The sequence below is a fragment of the Macaca fascicularis genome, chromosome X (genome assembly GCF_037993035.2).
Source record: "Macaca fascicularis isolate 582-1 chromosome X, T2T-MFA8v1.1".
Lineage (NCBI taxonomy): Eukaryota > Metazoa > Chordata > Mammalia > Primates > Cercopithecidae > Macaca > Macaca fascicularis.
This window is the reverse complement of record NC_088395.1, coordinates 157,824,099-157,833,328: the sequence shown is the minus strand read 5'-3', so window position 1 is coordinate 157,833,328 and position 9,230 is coordinate 157,824,099.

The window sequence follows — 9,230 nt, the reverse complement described above, 5'->3', positions numbered from 1 at the left end:
ATAATCATGTTTTTTCTTTAGTTCTGTTTGTGTGACTAATCACATTTATTGATCTGTGTATGTTGAACCAGCCTTGGATCCCAGGGATGAAGCCTACTTGATCATGGTAGATAAGCTTTTTGATGGAACACCAACTTTTAATGTACACCATTTTGCTATAGTTGCTCAGGTACTCGTGAGTCCACCCAGTGGTACAACCATTCAACTCATATTTCTAAGAAAGTCGTGATAGACTAGTGGGTGGCTACCAATTAGGGATTTTGAAAACACCAAGACTTCTAGAATGTCACAAATGGAAGTCCTCTTAGTAAATGCCTGTTCCTTTTCTTTGTTAGACAGGGAAATCAAAAGCCCAGAGAAAGGAAGAGAGTGCCCAGAGTCACCAGTGTAGTAGAACAGAATGAAGCTCTAGTTCCATACAATCTGGATCAAGCCCTCTGCACCTTGCTGCGGGCTCTATTCACAAGAGGACAATGGGCACTGACACAATTATCCAGAATATATGACGCTTGCTTGTAATTGATGTTGAAAATAAAAACAAGAGACATGTCATACCACAGCCCCTTTTCCAGTACAGCAGTAAGAAGCCAAAAAGCATCCTTCTCTCCGAATGTCACCCATGGTTACCACGTCGGTGGCCCTGAGGACACAGGCTGGGGTGAGATACACAATGAATGGAGTTAAGTGCTGGTGATGGGATCTACATGGAACCCCCAGTAGCCTTGACTGGGGCTAGACCATGGGCAGGTTGAGGAAAAAACTCTCAACAGGATGCTGAAAAAGCCATTAGTTATGTTGACCTCCTCTCTGAGGGTGAGAAGCCTCTGCACTTACTTTCTTGCACAGACTGGGCTCAAAAAGAAGAAAATGGGTGGATATAAAAATTTTACCAGTAAATTTCTTAACCAGCTGACCAGCTTATTTTTCACTTGTCTTCCCTTGGTGTTTTGTTTTTGTTTTTGTTTTTGTTTTTGTTTTTTTTTTCTCCACATAACTTCCAACTCCAGAGCTCATACATCCTTTTTCACTGGAAGGAAGAAGTCATTTATCAGAAGCTGAGCAAGCCAGCCCACCAGCTCCGCACATCCATGCTTCTGACTGTGCCTCTGAGCCTTTCTCATGGGCAGCATCTCTCTCTGTCTCCTAGGTCTTCAGGGTTTCTGCCTGAGTCTCCCTAGATCTCCATGTCTCTGTGCCTCTGTCTTTTCTAATTACCATGGTTGTCTTTCTCTCTCTGGCTTGCTCTCTGTGTCTCTTTGTTTCTGTGTCTCTCTATCTCTCTTCATTTATCTCTCTGTCTCTCTCTCTCTCTCAACACACACACACACACACACACACACACACACAGAGTTTCTTTTCACTCTGGCCTCGGGTTCATCTTCCAAGCCCTAGACCCTGGAGCTCACAGTGGTTCTAACCCCTCCTAGAAGGCCCAACAGTTTTCCTCCAAACTTGTAGCTCTGACCTTTCCTGCAGTTATCTAACTTTAAGTCATGACTGTTATTTGAACACTTGGTGTTGAGAATTTAGGGTAAGCTTTTCTTGGAGCCCACAAAAAGTGCTCCAAGTCTTCAGAAAATATAGAACAGGAAAGGAGAACCACTGGGACTCCCTGGGGCTTGTTCCAGCATGTGAAAATGCAACCTGAGCATTTGAAGGTGGCTTATTTGAAGGTGAAGCATTTGAAAGATGCCTGAGGTCAGATGAAGATGACAGAGCAGCAGAATTGTGGCTCACACCTATAATCCCAGCACTTTGGGAAGGCAAAGCAGGAGGATTGCCTGAAACCAAGAGTTCAAGACCAGCCTAAGCACCGTAGCAAGACCCCATCTCTACAAAAAAAAAAAAAAAAAAAAAAAAAAAAAAAAAAAAAGTATTTTTTAAAAATTAGATGGGTGTGGTGGTACATACCTGTAGTCCCCAGCTACTCAGGAGGCTGAGGCAGGAGGATTGCTTTAACCCAGGAGTTGGAGGCTGCAGCGAGCTACGATCACACCACTGCACTCAAGCCTGGGAGACAGAGTGAGACCTTGTTGCATTAAAAAAATAAACAAATAAATTTTAAAAAGGCAGTCTTCACTTCTGGCCAGCCTTCCCCAAAGCAGAACCGTTTCAAGCTCTCCGTTGCCCTCCAGACAAAGATGAGACTCCAGGCTAGAGCCCCCCACTGTCACCCCAGCCTCACCTCTCACCACAGAAACCTTCTTTCCTTCTTTCCTGCTATGCCAGAATCCTCAGCAGTCTCTCCACCTGCCCTCTGTGCCACCCTGTATGTGCCTTTGTGCCTTTGCTCATGTAGTTTTTACTACTGAAATCTGTTTTTCTCCTTTTATACCACTCAGGCACCAAGTGTCTATAACTTTTGTTTTAAATGTCTGCCTATATCTTAAGCCCAATTTGAATGTTATTTCCATGATCCAGCCATTTAACAACTGTTTATTGATCATCTGCTATATACCAAATACTCTTCTAGCTACCAGAAGGACGGTTTTGAACAAGGCAGATAAAATCCCTGCCCTCATGGAGCTTTTAGCTTTAGTGAAAGAGAAAGATATTAATCAGAGAAGCACACCAATAAAGGAATATTGGCATCTGAGCTAAGAGCTTTGATGCAATGAAAGCATGCAATGGAGAACCTGACCTGGTCTGGAAGGTCAGGAAATTATTCCTTGCAGAGGTAGTGTGTGAAATGAGATGTAAATAGGAAGGATTACTTGGGGTTAAGCCAAATAGATCAATATGTGCAAATACCTTGCAGTAGGTGCATATGTGTTTGAAGAACAGCAAGGGAGTTGGTATAGCCAGAACATAGTGGAGGATAGAGAAAGAGGCAGAACATCAGATCAGAAGGTGCCCAGGAATTGGAGGCCAGGGCCAGGGGAAGAGTTTGCATTTTATTCATCATGAGATGGAAAGTCACTGAAAAGTTCTAAGCAGGAGTTACAACCTTTGTAGAGATCCCCTTGGCAGCTGTGCAGGGGATAGACTTTTAGGAGGGGCCATGAACAGAAGTGGATAGACCATATAGGAGGCTGTCACAGTCATCCAGGTGAGAGATGGTGGTGGCTGGGATCACAGTGATGGCAGGGAGGATGGAGAAAAAATATTTTTAAGAATTAGAGTTGACACAATTTAAAAATATATTGGGAAGGGGTGTGGATGTAGAGAAATTTGTATATAGTGCAGAATACAGGGAAGGAGGAACATCTCAGAGAAGATCTTGAGTTTAGTTTTAAAGCAATTTGAATGGAACATTATAATATTAGTTAACAGGTCTTCAATGCTGTGGAGAGCATACGGTATTACAGGACCCCATCCCTGCATTTTACATGTGTTACCTCACTCCTCCTCCAACCCTATCAAGTAGAGGAGGAGGATGATGATGATGATGATTTTAATTTATAAGTGAGGTAACTGAGTTCTAGAAAGATAAAGTAATTTGCCTGAGATATCATAGCTAATCAGTGAAGAAGCAAGTATTTCAATGCAGGCAGTAGGGCCCATTAGTCCAGACTCTTTAAGCACTACATTCAGCTGCCTCTCATATTGAGTTTGAGGTTCTACCACAGGCAGTAGGTGTCAGTAGTTATGGGTCTGGTGCTCAGAGGAGAGGTCTGCACTACAGCTGGTGGCTTAGCAATCACAGGTGCAGAGGTCATTACTAAAGCTGTGCCAGGTGGATGAACTGACCTAAGAGGTCACCCATGTGACCTTATCTGCTTCCTGTCCTTTTTACATCCATTAATCCAACAATCATTCAGAAAGATCACTCCTTGCAAAGCCCTGGCTAGGCACTGGGGCTACAGACATGGAGGCAACAAGGTCTCTCCCCTCAGCAAGCTCACAGACTATTGGAGAAGACAGCAGAACTCACAGACAGCATGAGCAGTGCTAGTTGGGTGACAGCCCTGGGTGCTGGTGTGGAGTTAAGGTGTGAGCCCAGGAGATATAGATATAGGTTTAGATACTGGTACTCTTTCTCTGGTGAAACCCGATAGATAGATAGATAGATAGATAGATAGATAGATAGATAGATAGATAGATAGATAGATACATAAGAGCGACAGAGAGAGAGAGATACATAAATGAACACATGGATAAATAATTACACAGATATATAAATAGATTTATTGCAAAGAATTGGCTTAATCAATTGTGGAGCTGGCCAGGCAAGTCCAAAATCCATAGGACAGGTCATCAGGAAGGACAGGCTGGAACCCCTCAGGCAGAAGCTGATGCTGCAGTCCACAGGCAGAATTTTTTTTTTTTAATGGAAACCTCAGTTTTGCACTAAAGGGCTTTCAACTGATTGACTGAGACCTACCCAGATTATCTAGGATAATCTCCCTTACTTAAAGTCAATTGATTGTAGATGTTAAGCACAGCTACAAAATACTCTCACAACAACACGTAGATTAGTGTTTAATTGAATATTTGGGGACTATAGCTAGCCAAGTAGGCACATAAGACTGATCATTGATCACAGGCACCCAGGATAGGAATATTAAAGAGCTTTCACTCAACAAATATTGAGTGGGTACCAGGCACTGAGTATACCATAGTAAACAAGCCATATAATAATCCCTATGCTCATGTAGCTAACAATCCAGCTTGGTCATGCTTCAGCGATTTTGTCCTATTAGGAGTTTTTTCCTTCTTGTTCCCCACTGGACTGTGAGTTCCATGCATCTCCAGAGTTGGGACTATGTGTGACTCTTTGCTGATCTCCCTCTCCCAGGGCTCAGCACAGGAACCTGCAGTTAGAAGATGCTAAGAAAATGTTGCTGCAATGAATGGAAGTGTTTGTGACCATGATAGAAAACTGCCTGGCTTCAAGCAGCTCAGTCATACTAGGCATCTGAACTATAGAACTTTCAAGGGGGACAAGACCTCAGCAATCACTGTGGTACATTCCATTCCTTTAATTTTAAATGTCCCATTTCCCTTAGCACCACCTTTCCTTAGCCTGCCCTGGGAGCGTTTGTGCAGCTGTTACTCTGGAGTCAGACCCACTCAAAAGTACAGCCCATCGAGTGTAGTCAGGGAAGTTGGGTCTCTGCTTTGAGAATTACACTTTGGGGACAACAAGTGACCCCTTTGGCCCAGGCCAGATCTTTACTAAATCAATGCATGCTTTGTTTAGCACGTATGGCACAAAATGGGAAGGCCTGGGTCCACTAAATGAAAACAACTGGGCAGGGCTTGGTGGCTCACGCCTGTACTCCCAGCACTTTTGGAGGCCAAGGTGGATGGATCACCTGAGGTCAGGAGTTCAAGGACAGCCTGGCCAACATGGTGTAACCTGGTCTCTACTAAAACTACAAAAATTAGCTGGGCGTGGTGGGGAGGGGGGCAGTAATCCCAGCTACTCAGGAGGCTGAGGCAGGAGAATCACTTGAACTGGGGAGACAGAGATTGCAGTTAGCTGAGATCACCCTACTGCACTCCAGCCTGGGTGACAGAGTGAGACTCCATCAAAAAAAAGAAAGAAGGAAAGAAAGAAAAGAAAAGGAGGGAAGGAAGGAAGGAAGGAAGGAAGGAAGGAAGGAAGGAAGGAAGGAAGGAAGGAAGAAAGGAAGGAAGGGAGAAAGAGAAAGAAAAAAGAAAACAAAAGAAAAGAAAGGAAAAGAAAAAGACTGTACATGCATCATAACTCCATTGGTCTTCGGGTTCTGTGAGAAAATTGCATAAGTTGCCACCTTCACAGACAGCAGGAAACTGGGGAGCTAAGACAGTCACAGGGCAAAATGAAATCTTAGTTGGTGAACCAGGCCTAAGGGCCTAGTACCACATGGAGCCTTACACGCTGGAATAGAGGCAGGACAGCCTTTTCTGACCAGGAGCAGCACGGAGACAAAGAACTTCAAGGCTAGAAATGGCCTCTAGAGGAAGGGTCATTTAACACAAGCTACACAGAGTATAGTTCGCAGTCTAGTGCTGGTTGGCAGCAGTTTGTTCCAGGTGCAAGACAAGATAAATGCAGCAATTAGAGTAGGTATTTAAGTACTGTTTTGGCAATTTGACATGGCTGCAACGCAGAAGTGTGAATTATGTATTTTACAAAAGTGTAGATTATGACATAATGAAAATTGAAAAACAAGTCCTTCCTTCACATGAAGTTTAAGAACTGCTCTTAAGTACAGGCTTCCCAGCCTAGCAGTGAGTCACCAGCACAGAGGTTGGCATCTGTGTTTTTAATGCCCTCCCAAGGTGATTCCCAAGCAGGCTTGGGAACCGGTGGACTATTGGTATGCAATGGCCTACACCACAAACAGGAGACACATGTGCAGGAGACACTTTCATACCTGGTTTCAGTGGCCATGAACCCACTCCTTGCATACCTCCAGGGCTGGTTGAGGGGTGCCCCCATCCTAAGGCAGTGGCTCTGACCTCAAAAAAGTGCTTGCTTAGCTGGAGCTGGAGTGCTGAGTGGCAACTAGGCCCCTCTGAGACCCCACAAGGGCAAGGTCTGTGGACCCAAGTTCCCACTGACCCACTCCTCAAGCAGAGGCTATTTAGACTCCCAGCCTCTCTGTGAGACATCTGAAAAAACCTTGCTGTGTGCATCACCCCCTCTCATAGAGGCTCCTGAAAGAGGTACACCCAGCCCATCTCTGACTTCCTAAGTGCAGTTACCAGTGCCATTCTTCCCCTTTCTACCAGTATCCCCCAACTCTTGTCAGAAGGAGTGTAGAAGGACTTGATTTGTTGAGACCCATTCAACTGCTTCTATATTCACCCCTGCAGCGTCCCCATCTCACTTCAGGCTGCTCCCACCTGCTTAGCAGGGCCTGGGCCTCCTGGACTTCCCTTGCTTTGACCACGGCTTCCCAACTTTGCTTGAAAACCTGCCTTGAAAATGCCAGTTGGCCTCAGCTTTTGCCTCTTCAAAGCTATTTGGCCACATTGTTCCTCTACCTTGTTCATCTGGGTGGAGAGTGGGCAATGCGAGTACTAGTGCTTTGGAGGATGAGTTCTCAACTTTCTTAGAACAATGTGTGCTAGCATAGTGTGGAGACAAGAGCCAAGGACAGAGACTCAGGGAACATGGGCTCAAATCCCACCTCTGTTACTAAATCATTGTGCATCTCTGAGAATCCCTCTCTCTCTGAGCCTGTAGATCCTCATCCATAAAATTAACATGCCTTCCTCAGAGGCCTCTTGTGGGTCTTGAAATGAAGCATAGGACCTGAAAGGAATTTGTAATGGCACTAGCTCTCTTGAAGTACTAGCTCTCTCTGCTCAAGACCCCAGAGAAAGGGGGGTTGCCAACTCAGTGCCAATGCCATGCGTTTGATATGTAAGAATTAAGAAAATAAGAGGATACTGAAATAATAAAGGCCTTGAAACAGCTAAGTTGATTCGTATAGACAAAGAGCAAAGAGGAGGGCTTGTCCCACTAGATATTGAGACCTAATACAAATCTATAGTCATTTAGGAAATAGTAATAGGTTTTCGTACAGGAAAAAAAAAAATCCAAAGGAAAACACTGGAGAGTTAATATATATGTTAAAGTTAGAACCACAAATCAATGGAGAAAGGAAGGGTTTTTGAGTAAATAGTGCTGAGAAAAGTGGCTAGATTCCCACCTCACACCATATTTAAACATTGATTTTCAATGGATTCAAAACTTAAATATAAAGGTAAAAACATAAAATAAACTGCAAGAAAATGTAAGAGAAAACCTTTTGGCCTTGGAGTGGAAAAGGATCAGATCTAAAACTAAAATCTGTAAGCCATAAGGATTGATAGATTTGACCACACAAAATTACAGATTACTGTTTACAAAATGACATTTAAAAACAAAGATAAATTACAGAGATGAATAGTTTTGTGATGTTTAAAACCAAAAAAAAAAAAAAAAAGGAATTGATCAACAAGAAAACAGGAGTCTAAATTTAAAAAACAGAGAAATATTTTGAATAGGCAATTTACATAAAAGGAAATCTAATGGCCAATAAACCTGTGAAAAGATACCTAAACTCAGTAGTAATCAAGGAAATGCAAATTTAAAAAATGAGATTCGCTTTGCCCCTATCAGTTTGGCAGGCATTAGAAAGCTGGGTAATAATAGTATTACTATTTGTCAGCAAGGACAAGGTGACACTGAATCCCAGTGCTCTCCTGGTAGGGAGTGCAAACTGCTCTACTGTACTGGAAAGCAATCTAGCAGGGCTTAGAATGAAGCATACGTGTATTCTGTGATCTAGTGGGCCCACATCTGGGGCTCTACTCCAATGCAGGTCCTTTTGGGACATGTCCAGGGGTGGCCACTGTGGCACTGAATGGAACTCGGGACAGGTTATCTTTTCATCCCCAGGAGAATAGACAGGCTAAATACAAAACTAAGCAGCAGTTTGAAGTAACTAGGTGTATGCACAACATGGGCTGATCTCAAAATTACAGGCTGATTTCTTTTTTTAAGTAAGAAACAGAACAAAATTTATAGCACAATAATACTTATGCAAATTAAAAACACATACACGAAACAACACTATATTTTATAAGAACGAAAACACATTCAGGGACTCATCTCAAATGCATTAAAGTGGGTGCTCATGGAGGGGGAAAAGGGTGTGGGGACCTGAGAGAATGGGGAGGAAATAACTAAAATGCAAGAGGGACCTTCCACATACCGTAGGTGATGCTCGTGGCCCAGTCCTGAAGTAAGGGGCAGATTCAATTCAACTTTCTGCACCTGAGGTCCACAAATACATTTTAATAATATAGGCTTTAAAGGAAAATAGAAGCAACAAGAATAGAGTGGCTGCTTAATGGGTATGGGGTTTCCATTTGAGTGATCATCTGCTCATCCCCAGCCTGGCTCCGGGCTATTGGCCCTTTGAGGCTAGGTTCCCCACTGTAACACAAGGACCCCTTGGCATAGATGGCAGTGCTCAGGGCTGAGGGCAGGAGGCCTGGCTTCCAGCCCCAGGAGCTCTGTCCACCCCACCTTGGGGAGCTAGTCCTGGTCCTGTTTACCTCACAGACTCATTGTGATGATCGAGTGGGCTGACATATGGGAAAGAGCTCAGTGCCTGACAAAGCACAGCGTGGTGTGAGGGATTATGGGTGATATTTATGACCAAGCTGTATTGCTCACGAGGCAATTTTGTCTCCCTTATTCCTTCCTGACATGGCAGCCAATCTCCATTTCAGTGACTTGGGACTTTAAGGAGGCAATATTGCAAACCTTCCCTTATTTCCCAGGGTTTGCCAAAAATTTGGTC